The sequence below is a fragment of the Ambystoma mexicanum genome, chromosome 1q, assembly GCF_040938575.1.
Source record: "Ambystoma mexicanum isolate Mex_15411 chromosome 1q, UKY_AmexF1_1, whole genome shotgun sequence".
Lineage (NCBI taxonomy): Eukaryota > Metazoa > Chordata > Amphibia > Caudata > Ambystomatidae > Ambystoma > Ambystoma mexicanum.
The window spans coordinates 300,222,350-300,234,667 of NC_090922.1; the positions used below are offsets into that span (position 1 = coordinate 300,222,350).

The 12,318-nt window shown below is 47.2% G+C and overlaps 1 long non-coding RNA gene across 1 annotated transcript in view; it reads left to right on the forward strand.

The window, feature by feature from the left end:
* Positions 1-12,318, forward strand: part of LOC138521254 (uncharacterized) — a 292,710-nt gene that overhangs the window by 218,120 nt on the left and 62,272 nt on the right. The window contains exon 2 of the long non-coding RNA XR_011282989.1: positions 1,240-1,332. This is a non-coding gene — a long non-coding RNA (uncharacterized lncRNA). The remainder of the gene's footprint in view (positions 1-1,239; positions 1,333-12,318) is intronic.

A 12,318-nucleotide genomic window follows, 5' to 3' on the forward strand; every position in this document is an offset into this window, starting at 1 on the left:
CGTCCCAAATCCGGCATGGTGAATGGAGTAATTACTGGTCCATTCCAGGGTTGGAGGGACCGGTAATACCCCATTAACCTTTTGCCCTTCCCCATTCCCGTTTCTGCCCCATAGGGCTCAATGGGAATGGGGAAGGAGGTAATTATGGCACCGTAAATTACGGTACCGTAATTACCTCTGAAGTACTTTTGCAGGTCCCGTACTTAACTCCTGCTAAAAGCAGGAGGTAAGGAAGGACCCGCAAAGGGACCTCGGAATACGGAGGTAAGGGATTACCCGCATCTGCACCCTTACCGGTGCCGGTAATTCCTTACCTCCAACCTCGGAATGACCCCCAATTCACTTGAAAAGCTTTTTAGAACGTACATGGCACGGCATCCATGCAACTGTAATACAAAGATAGACAAATACGTTGTCAGGCGGTTTACCTCAGCTACAGCTAAGGATTACACTTCCATAGGAATCTTACCTAATAAAGCTGCTTTCACAGATAGGCTATTTATTGAGCGTGGACCTAGCTTCAGGAAGCAACGGAGCACTTTACAGTCATAGGAAGGAGAACAAGGTCAGGGAGCAGAGAAACAAGGGAGTTGCGAACTAACAACAGGGGAGGGACGGCAATTGTCAGCAATGGATCTACAAGTAACCAGGGGAAGAAACAGTGGGGATCAGATCACCCAGTCTCAGGGATGATGGGGAGTGAACGGTGTATGCACCTAGGTGTTTGCCATTAAAGATCATTTGTGCTCAAAACATATACGTATTATAGGCTTTGAAAAGGCAACCTGGAGGTCCTTTGAAATAGGATAATGAATGTGTCAAAGACATGTGGAACACGGGAAATAAGCCTTACTTTGCAAACGCGGAATAAGCCTTTTTTAATTGTGAGTATTTGGTGGCGATTCTGCACCGCCCATGAAGCCAAAACTATTAGCACCAGAGTATGGACAGGAGAGATGGGATGTGAGGGGGGGGCATATTGCCTGTGTGTTGTTTGCTTTCTTACTAACCCATGTCCCTGCTAAACCCTGTGACCATTACTACTATGGGCTTTTATATGGCTGCCGTTGTGATTTCTAAGAATGTTTATTTCATTGTAGGGATTAAATGATATGCATTTGCGACAAATGGATGACCCACTAGTAGTGCAGTTTACTGTGACATCAATCTTTCAATGCGTGTTTCTCGAGTATCTACCCTTCTTTGATGATGTGTCCTAATCCTTTTTCCCCTCCTTAGGTGCAGAATGTTCTGGGACATAGACTCTTACCAGCTGGATATTTTAATGTTCCGTTCCATCGTTGGCGCTGCTGCCATCTTCTACATCTACAAGTATGCCATTCTTTCCTAATAGTTGATGTCATGGAAATGTAATGCCCAGCAAATGTGTAGCTACTCTGCTTAATAGGCAGCCACGGCTCAAATCTGGAATGAAAGTTGAATTATAAGACACGTGACTGTGAACTAATCCATCGCCCGTCATTTGTTTTCATGATGCAACATCAACACTATGTTGCTTTGGAAGAGTTGTTTTTGAAGAACCATGTGCTAAATTAGTAGGATGAATACATTTAATAGGATTTGTATGATTGCTAGAATAACTACCATCTAGGCAAGAGAATGCCCACCCAACCCCCACCCATAACAACTTGAGAATGGACAATAGGATCCTCTGACTCAGCTTTTTGGATGCCAAACTCCCTGTAAGTGCCACTGCCCGCACCTCAGCACTGATTCATTTCAGTCTGTGAAGTAGCCCCGACGCCTCCCAGCACCACCACCTGGGGCAAGGCAGCAGCCCCACCTCTGACCGTTCCCTGTCGTTCCTCACCGTCTCCGCTCTCCTTCCCAAGAGCTCTGCCTGCAGCCTTAGACAGCGCAGGACCTAAAGACATCCCCAGGACCCTTCCCACGCCCCACAGGCAGAATCAGTATGCACTCTGCATTAATGAAATGCCTGCTAATATAAGAATGTGTTGGAATCACGAAAGGTCTAAGAAAATTAAGAATGATACCACTCAACCAACCTGTAAAACCTAAGTGCTCACCTGTGAAAAGAGGAACTTAGCTATCATTTGGACACTTGACAATCAAATGCATTATCAATGCCAGTACAAGTATCCTGGCCCTCATAGTATACAGTATTGTTCTCCAGACAGTGACCCGAACTTATATCAACGTTATCTGCGGCCTGCCTCCTGGGACAAGATGACGGGACCAGGAAAGCTCAGCACATTACTGGGCGACTTTGGGAACAACACTGAAACAGCATGGGCAATGATTGAGGCTTCACCCACTCCCAAGCAGTGCCAAGTCAATGCATTGGTGCAAAAACCCATTGCTGTGTTTCAGCATTAGGAGAAAACATTTGTGCAGGCACTTCCCTTTGTGGTGTTATTCTAAACTACAATTGGGGTGGGGACTCGTATTGCTCCACTGCCTTGCTTAATTTCACTAAGACCCTTCCCATTTTTTCAATTTACATTTCTTGTTCCCTGAGTCCACACATTTATGATGAGGTATTCTTGCTATAGCAGAAACACGCACATTCTCTGAAGTACAAAACAACTAAATTCCAGCAACTAGAACGGACATACAGCATAACAGCACACCTCGTGTAGTTCCTACGTGCCCTGCTTCTTCAGAAACTCTCTGGGTGCAGTATTTATGCAAGTTCAATGGTTTACGGGTGGGAGTGGTGGGAGAGATGCCAATGAGGCTAATCACATATGCTCCTTGGTAGGGGAACAGCTGGCAGTATATTGAAGAGAACTGTTTTCTGAAATGCCCCCCTCTGGCCCAGAGATTGGGGCCAACCTAGATTCCAAAGACCGTCCAAGTCGCTGGGAACTAGTTCGCTCTGGAGTGTTTCCTGGTGCTGTTCACAAAGGTGTGTGTGTTATTCTCGGAAAGGAAATACTTTGCTGACTACCTGGGAAAAGTGAAAGGGGCAATTCGAGACCTCGAGCTTCGCGGGACTTATCAGGATTTACCTTTGTAATGTTATACGCTCATTGAGAGTCACGGGATAACAACTGCTTACTTCCTGCTTGTCAAACTAGTTTTCTGAAGGATTACTCCACTCAAATAAATAGTTTGGCACCGGTTCTTTTGCAGGGGTCGGGTGGCTCGGCTAAACGCCATTATTATGCTTATCTCTACTTTGCAATTGCGTCCCACAGAGTTCGGAGAGATCATCTCCGATTCAGACGTCACAAACGCGTCACAAACGGTAATACCTAGTGTACTGCCGTCGATGACAATCGCATTAGCTCCACATCTGCTGAAATCAGATGGGGCGCTTTTTCCAGAAAGTTCGTCACCATAAAGGGCTTTAGCACTACTATTCATCAGTTATTATTTTGCTGATATTCTGGAAGCCTTATTGAGGATACAAGGTGTTTCTGGCTTTGCTATGTGTAGTATTCTAAAGTAATGTTATTGTTGGAAGTTGCCGGCTCCCTGCCTGCGCGTGAGAAAGATTGTTGGGTGAGAGCTCATGAGTGTTCCATGTGGACGGTTGAGATGATGTCGAGTGTTTGAGGAGAGTTGCAGTGCAGGGCCCAGCTTATAGTTATATTCAAATAAAGAAAGTCCTACACTTATCGTGTCGAGCATACCTCACTATGCTATCACCAGCTGATCTACCTAGCATGACCGTCACATTAGATAACCCATTTTTTGTTGCTTAGAAGTGATCCGGGTGAGCAGGGATGCCAGCCATCATTGAGATGCCCAGGTCACATTATTCACAAAGGTGGCCTGTGCATGTCCAGGAGACTGTTCAGGCCAGGGACATGTTGGGGTTGGCGCAGGGTTTTAAGCGCCATGGACTTGATCTGGTTACTACTTACTGTGGGTTTTACATGTTGTCCTGCTGTTTTTGTTTGTTGTGTTTGTAGGGGCATTACCCTTGGTTATATGTGGATGATGCCAGTACCTTTAGGGGCAGTGAGGTGCTTTCACTTCTTGCACATGCTGGGATTATGGTACACAGGATTTGCGTTTGTTTGTGCAATTCATGGACATTTTGGGGGTGGTGCAAGAACTTTGGTGCCACTACGGGACAAGAATTTTGGCGCCATTACGTCTTTTGGGTTGTGTGACATAAACTAAGCCTCCTTCACCAATCAAGAACACTAGAAGGTAAGTAGTTTACATGTAGGGTTTATTCTCTTAGTTAGTAAGTAGAGAAAGCACTGGGACATCCATGTGGTCCAGTATCATAGGTCCAACTGCCCTCAGTAGAACGTTGCAATCAAACCTACACCAACATTCCACCTAGAATGTTAGTGACATCACCGCCCTTCACCACAACACTCATATCCATAATCAATCCCACACAGATTATGACATATGTCCTTCTCTTCAACCAATACAACACACCTAGCAATAACCCTTCCCACACAAATTATGACATATATGTCCCTCTCTAAACCAACCCAATACTAATAGCTATAATAGGGCCCAGAACAGGTCATGACATATGTCTCCCTCCCTTGGACTGACACATCACCCCATGACATCACCCACCATGAGGATGGATGAACACCGCCAATAAATGTTCCGAACTAAATGGCTCATAACATCTCCGAACAGCTCCCAGCTGAGCCCTTGTACCACACCACACTTCTCACCCACATCATCTGGCTGCCCCTTAACCTAGAAACAGGCTCTGGCAGCCCCTTGAATGACCAGACAGCACCTAACTGCCCTTACCCAAAACATAGATATCATCTAAAAACCCCTTAGTACCGCCATAACAACACTAACTATTCCTAACCAAGCCCTATACAGCACCTAAATAAACCTTAAATCAACAACAGCACCTCGCTGCCCAACCGACAACCAACAGCACCTGACTGTCCCTAAAAGCACCAAACAGCGCCTAACTGCCTAATGGACAGCACCTAACTGCCCCCTCTACACCCAGGCAGCACCTCACTGCCCCTAAAACAACCCACAACACCTCACTATCCCCAAAATACCAGCAGCTCCTCACTGCCCCCGAAATTGACCAGACATCACCTTACTGCCCCTAACACAACCAGACAGCACCTCACTGTCCCCAGAAATGACCCAGACAGCACCTCACTGTCCCAAACACACCAACTGCACCCCACAGTCCCTTAAAACACCAGACTGCACCTCAATAACCTAAAGCCAACACAACACCTCGCTACCCCACCTACCAGCATGTGGACAGCATCCAGAAAACACCTCACTATCCCTATTACAAACACTAGACAGCACCTCACTGCCCCTAAAACAACCAGACTGCATCTCACAGTCCCAACAACACCATACAGCTCCCAACTGCCCCTACAACAACCAGACAGCACCTCACTGCCCCTAAAACAACCAAACAGCACCTGACTGTCCCTAACACACCAGAACACAGCCAGACTGCACCTTACGGTCCCAACAAACACCACCTCAGTGCCCTAAAACCCCCAAAACACACCAGAAACCAACCAGACAGCACCACACTGCCCCCAAAAATGACACGGACAGCACCTCACTGCCCGCTAAACAGCACCCCACTGTCCCCAAAACAACCATACAGCACTGTCCCCAAAAACAACAGCACCTAACTTAACTCTAAAACACCCAGGGCGCACTCGAATGTGCCCCTCAAACAACCAAACACCACCGCACTGTCCCTAAATACACCAGAATACAACCAAACAACACCTCACCATCCCTACAAACACCAGACAGCCCTTACTGCCCCAAAAACAACAGACATCACCTAACTGCACCTCACAGTCCCTACCAACAACCAGACAGCACCTGTCATGATCTCTGCTTCCAAAAGGTCAGGGTTTTCCCAACTCCCTTGGAAGCAGATCCATAACCCAGGTTCCGAGTGCCAACCAGTCCCAATTGGGACCTTTTGGACCCAGTCCTGGCGCCAGTGGCACCAGGCTCATAAATATGCCCAGTCCCAGCACTGGAAGCGCCGGGCTCATAATGCTTGGGTGGACTTACCTGCAGCAGACCATGCTGCTTACTTGCCTGCCAGTTGAGCCTCTGATCCTCTTCTGTTTGGAACTACTTTTCCTGTTGGGTGGGGCAGGAGCCACTCCCTAGATTCAGAACACTGGAACTCTTCTGGAAAGCAGGAACTCTTTTCTTACCTAGGCGTGGCTGTGGAAGGAGACATCTAAGCACTACAGGAGGCTATTTAAACCACACCCGATGGATGAATCTTGCTTTGCGTTATTCTGCATCCTCTGCAGCAGAACGCTCATCGTGTCTTCTGCATCTGATCCTGGGCCTAAGGAAAAAGGCTTACCATCCTGAATCCAGTCTTCAGCAACACCTATAAAGACAAGAAAGAACAGGTTAGCATTACGGTCTTCAGTGACAGCTCTTCACTTACCTGGTCCATCGGCTGTCACCAACGCCTCGCGCTGCATTCCGGCAGCTGAAAGACAAAGGCTTACCTACTCTTCGTGCGCTCCGGAGGTCTTCACACTGCATTCCGGCATCTGAAAGACAAAAGCTTACCAACTCTTCGCACGCTCCGGAGGCCTTCGGCGCTGCATCCCGCATCTGAAAGACAAAACAAGGTGCGTTTAAAGACATTGGGGAACCAGTGGGTATTCCGGCACCCTGCAGCCGCTCCGAGCTTGTACTTGCAAAATAAAAAGACAGTTAGAGCGCATCGTGAAGCAGGCAACAAGCGCTTACTTACGTGCTTCCAGGCGCTTCTATTCATCACATGGGCTCCATCTTCAACTCACTTCAGCCCGTCATCCTCCATCGCCGGAACCCTGCAAAACAAGAAACATCATTACTAAAGACTTTAAAGACATTAGAATTACTCGAAACTTACCGTTCGTGCAGTAAACGACGGACAGCAGTCCTCTGAAGTCAAGAGGCCTGCTCCCCTTATCCAGTGAAGAAACTGGTTACAGCACCCTGCCCCGAGGCAGATGGAGAGCACGGCGTTCACTTACCTAAGGTGAGAGCGTTAACCTTTGGGGTTCTACAGGAGAAGAGAAAGGGAAGAAGAGAGAGACATTCAATAACCCAGTTCCTTAATCCCATATTTTCTATCTGCAGACATCTTACCCTTCAAGTCAGACATACAGTGCACAGAGGTCCAGCCCAAAGAGCCAGCCGTGTGTTACACATCACCTTTGAAGATACGGTATACGCCCAGTCAAGACCGGCGCTTCTACGGGAATCAGGTGAGCGTTACAGAACGCAAAGCCTACCACAAAACTCCCGTCCAGGCGCTATGGAAACCTCGGATACCGACCAGCTAGCCCAGTTACTTGGGGAACTAAGGGCAGAAGTGCATGCAGCCCGTCAGGAAACGAACGCTCTAAGAAGGGAACTGATTATTTCCAAGGAGCGAACAGATGATCTCGCTAGACAATTGCTACAGTCACAAGCCAGACAGACCCCGTTACCCGCATCTGGGGGAAATCTTCCTTCTACATCCTCTATGAATCCAGTGCAGATCAACCTACCTGGGAATGTACCTCTGGCTCCGCCCGAACGATTTTCTGGTGACCCAAAGAGGTTTGCAGTATTTATCAATCAGTGCCGGTTGCATTTCTTATGCCGGCCAGCAGCCTTTCCAACTGATCAAGTTAAAGTAGCTTTCGTGCTTTCGTACCTTAGTGGCAATGCGGCAGACTGGTCGATCCCTCTAGTAAATCAAGATGATCCGGTCCTCCATGATTTTCAAGCTTTTCAGCTCAGTATGAAAAAACTGTTCGCAAGACATTCACAGGGGCAGGCCTTGGACAATGAGCTTCTTTCGTTGCGACAAGGTAATCAAGACCTTTTGGCTTATATTGCGTCTTTCAACAGACTGATAGTGGAAACTCAATGGCCTGAGGACAAAAGGATTACGCTGTTTTATAGAGGTCTACGTGGAGAGCTCAAAGATGTGTTAGCCCAAGTAGTGAATCCACCACAAGATTGTTCGGACTATATTGACTTAGTCGTTCAAATAGATCACAGACTGCAGAACAGGAAGGCCGATCGTTCCAAGTTTGATGCTCGAGTATTTTCCAAACCGCCAACTCCTTCCAAAGGAGTAGACTCCGGGGAACCCATGCAAATAGGGGGTCTGAAAGGTCCTCTAACACAAAAGGAGCGGGAAAGGAGAAAACAGTTGCAATTATGCCTCTATTGCGGAATCTCAGGGCACTTTCTTCGAGACTGTCCGGTGAAACCTGCCAAGAAGGTAGTAGGAGCTGCAGTTACCAAAGTTACAAACTCTGAGCAGGGAAACGACCTCGTCCGACAAGAATAGAGGTCCTCTTGCCGAGCGTGAAAACCAGTTCCGTGACCTCGCATTTCGTGATACCTATGGTCCTCATTAGTCCTGATAATCCGGATCGATTACATGCAATTGAAGCTTACATCGACAGCGGTGCCATCGGCAATTATATGGATCATGAAATGGTTTTGAGGATGAATCTAACTCTTTGTCCCAAGGCTGTAAAGGACGTCATTACTACGGTGGATGGTACGGAGATAGCCTCCGGGCCAGTAACGCATACCACTCAAGAGGTGATGCTAGTAAGTCAAGATGGACACCATGAGAAGATCGTGTTCGATGTGATCAAGGCCCCTCAGTTTCAGATTATTCTAGGAATACCTTGGTTAGAGAAACACAATCCTCTGATCGATTGGCGAGCAAGAACGGTCCAGTTTCCAGAATGTGTCTCTACTTGTCACCCTCCACCTGGTGTTGCACTGGCAGCAATTTCTTCAGAGACTCCCCAGTTACCTCCCGAATACCTAGAATACCAAGATGTTTTTCGGAAGGATCAGGCTAACGCTCTACCTCCTCATAGGTCTTATGACTGCCAGATAGACCTGATACCTGGATCTACTCCTCCTTGTAGTAGAATTTATGCCCTCACCGAGCCTGAGAACCTTCACCTTCGACAATACCTGGATCAATACCTGGCAAATGGGTTTATTCGTCCTTCCAAGTCCCCTGCTTCTTCAGCTTTGTTCTTTGTTCCAAAAAAGGAAGGAGACCTTAGAACTTGTATAGATTATCGCTCCCTGAACCAGATCACCGTTAAGAATAGATATCCGTTACCTTTGATCCCTGAACTCCTGGACCAAGTCAGAAAAGCATGCATATATACAAAGCTGGATCTTAGAGGAGCTTACCACTTGGTACGAGTAAAAGAGGGCGATGAATGGAAGACGGCCTTCCGCACCAAGTATGGGCTATTTGAATATCAGGTCATGCCCTTCGGACTTTGCAATGCCCCGGCCGCCTTTCAATATTTTATGAACGATGTCCTCAGAGAGCGCATAGATGTGTGTGTTGTTGTTTACATTGACGACATCCTCGTTTATTCTTCATCGGAATCTGAACATCGGAAACACGTGAAAATGGTCCTCGAAAGATTGCGTCAACACAAACTTTTCGCTAAGTTGGAAAAATGTGTTTTCAACGTGACTGAAGTTGAATTCTTGGGATTCATATTATCACCTGGCGGAGTGCGTATGGATTCAAAGAAGGTCGATGCAGTTCTCAAATGGCCATCACCATCCTCCGTAAAAGGTGTGCAAAGCATGTTAGGCTTTGCTAACTTTTACCGCAGGTTTATCCCCGAATTCTCTCGAATAGTCCAGCCCATCACTGCCTTGTTAAAGAAAAACAAATGTTTTGAATGGTCTACCGAGGCGGAACAAGCTTTCCAGGATTTGAAGACTAAATTTATCTCTGCACCAATTTTAAAACACCCTCGCCCCGAACTCCCCTACATCGTGGAAACTGATGCTTCAAGCCTTGCCATGGGGGCAGTTCTATCACAAAAGGACCCGGTAACCAATCAGTTGCATCCCGTGGCATTTTGGTCCCGCAAATTCTCGCCTCCTGAAATCAATTACACGATTCCTGACAAGGAACTTCTGGCTATCAAGTCTGCCTTTAAGGCTTGGCGGCATTATCTGCTGGGGGCCCGACGCACCGTTACTGTGATTATGGATCACCGAAACCTGCAATATTTGAAAACCGCAAAAGCCCAATCCTCTAGGCAACTCCGTTGGGCATTATTCTTTGCCGAGTTTGACTTCATAATTACCTATCGACCTGGTACAAAGAACGGTAAAGCTGATGCCCTTTCTCGGATGGGAGTGGAAGAACACTTGATCAACCCTAAACCTGTACCAATCATTCCCGAACAAAGAATTCTGGGTGTAATCGCCACAGAATCCATAGAGGAAGTTAAGGATAAAGCCAGGCAACTTGTAACTCCAGCAGACATACAGAATTGGCATCTGCAGGGAAAGGACTTTGCAGTAAAGGACAACTTATTGTATTTCCAAGAACGATTATACCTACCCAGCACAGATTTACAGAAAAAAGTAATCTCTTGTTATCACGATTCTTTAATGGAAGGACATCCCGGTATGGCCAAGACCTCAGAAAAGATCAAGCGCTACTTCTGGTGGCCGTCTTGGAAAAAAGATATCAGAGACTTTACAATGTCCTGTGGAGTATGCGCCCAAAACAAGAGTCAAAAGGAAAGACCAGCAGGCCTCTTACGCCCTATTGACATCCCACCTCGCCCTTGGCATACGCTTTCTATGGACTTCATCACCGATCTACCTCCATGCTCCGGATACAATACGATTCTAGTAATCGTGGACTTATTCTCCAAGATGGCGCATTTCATTCCGCTCAAAGGCTTGCCAACAGCAGCAACTCTGGCCTGAGAATTTCTCGAAAACATCGTCTGACTGCACGGTTTTCCTTCGGTTCTAATTTCGGATCGAGGTAGTCAATTTATTTCTCATTTTTGGCAAAGTTGCTGTCGGTCGGCTCAAATTGATGTGAGACTATCGACCAGTCACCACCCTCAGACCGACGGACAAACCGAGAGGACAAATCAAACTCTGGAACAGTATTTACGCTGCATGCTGCAACAAACTGAAAAAACTTGGAAAGACATCCTTTGGATAGCCGAATATTCCTACAATAACTCTGTCCATTCCGGAACTGGGAAAACCCCGTTTTTTCTTTTGTACGGCAGTCACCCTCGAACCTCGGAGTTGGATCCCCTCCAAGATCTTGAAACACCAGCAGTAGACTACCTGCATTCTACAATCACCCAAGCCTTTAAGGAAGCTGTTTCTCACCTTCAAAGGGCTAAAGAACAATACAAGAAAAGAGCAGATCAACATCGGAAGGAAGCCCCTCAATATCAAGTAGGGGATCAAGTCTGGTTATCCACCAAATATCTACCTCTAAAAGGGCCACGCACATTCAACCCAAGATACCTTGGTCCCTATTCCATCACTACCATAGTAAACCCAGTAGCGGTCAAGTTGGACTTGCCCCCGCACATGAAGATACATCCGGTCTTCCACGTCTCTATATTAAAACCCGTGCAACCTCAAACCCGACTAACTAAATCTCCAAAACCTACCCTAGTTGATGGAGAACTCGAATTTGAAGTCAAAAGCATTCTGGACTCCAAGATCTCCAAATCTAAACTATTTTACCTAATTGACTGGAAAGGCTACGGCCCCCAAGAGAGATCCTGGGAACCTGCTGAATATGTCCACGCTCCTCGCCTAATCAAAAGATTTCACCGAACATTTCCTGACAAGCCAAAACCCCCGGAGAAGCCCGGTTTGGGAGGGGCCTTGAGGGGGGGTACTGTCATGATCTCTGCTTCCAAAAGGTCAGGGTTTTCCCAACTCCCTTGGAAGCAGATCCATAACCCAGGTTCCGAGTGCCAACCAGTCCCAATTGGGACCTTTTGGACCCAGTCCTGGCGCCAGTGGCACCAGGCTCATAAATATGCCCAGTCCCAGCGCTGGAAGCGCCGGGCTCATAATGCTTGGGTGGACTTACCTGCAGCAGACCATGCTGCTTACTTGCCTGCCAGTTGAGCCTCTGATCCTCTTCTGTTTGGAACTACTTTTCCTGTTGGGTGGGGCAGGAGCCACTCCCTAGATTCAGAACACTGGAACTCTTCTGGAAAGCAGGAACTCTTTTCTTACCTAGGCGTGGCTGTGGAAGGAGACACCTAAGCACTACAGGAGGCTATTTAAACCACACCCGATGGATGAATCTTGCTTTGCGTTATTCTGCATCCTCTGCAGCAGAACGCTCATCGTGTCTTCTGCATCTGATCCTGGGCCTAAGGAAAAAGGCTTACCATCCTGAATCCAGTCTTCAGCAACACCTATAAAGACAAGAAAGAACAGGTTAGCATTACGGTCTTCAGTGACAGCTCTTCACTTACCTGGTCCATCGGCTGTCACCAACGCCTCGCGCTGCATTCCGGCATCTGAAAGACAAAGGCTTACCTACTC